The sequence below is a fragment of the Propithecus coquereli genome, unplaced genomic scaffold (genome assembly GCF_000956105.1).
Source record: "Propithecus coquereli isolate 6110/MARCELLA unplaced genomic scaffold, Pcoq_1.0 Scaffold32, whole genome shotgun sequence".
Lineage (NCBI taxonomy): Eukaryota > Metazoa > Chordata > Mammalia > Primates > Indriidae > Propithecus > Propithecus coquereli.
The window spans coordinates 10,365,457-10,365,965 of record NW_012148841.1 but is presented as its reverse complement, the minus strand read 5'-3'; positions in this window follow the sequence as shown (position 1 = coordinate 10,365,965).

Below are 509 nucleotides of genomic sequence, written 5' to 3'. Positions count from 1 at the left end.
TGAAGTGGTGAAATAAAGACTATTAATAATAATGTTTCCAGTATTAGCAATGCCAGTAATAATGATAATATCATTTGGGAAATAAGATAGACTCTTCAACTTGATTTTATATATAATATTAGTCCACTGGTGCTACCATAACAAAATACCACAGATTGGGTGCATTAAACAACTAAAATTTATTTCCTTACAGTTCTGGAGGCTAGAAGACCAAGATCAAGGTGATCTTAGGGTTATTTCTAGTGAGGCTTTTCTTCTTGGGCTACCTTCTAGCTGTGTCCTCACAGGGCCTTTTTCTCTATGTGCGTAAAGAGAAAGAGAGAGAAAAAGAGCACATGACTCTCTGTCATGTTCTTCTCTTAAGAACACATCCTATTGGATTAGAGCTTCACACTTAATGACCTCATTTAACCTTCATTGCTTCCTTGAAGGTCGTATCTCCAAATACAATCATATTAGGCGTAGGACTTTAAGATATGAATTATATGAATTTTGTAGAAAGACAATTC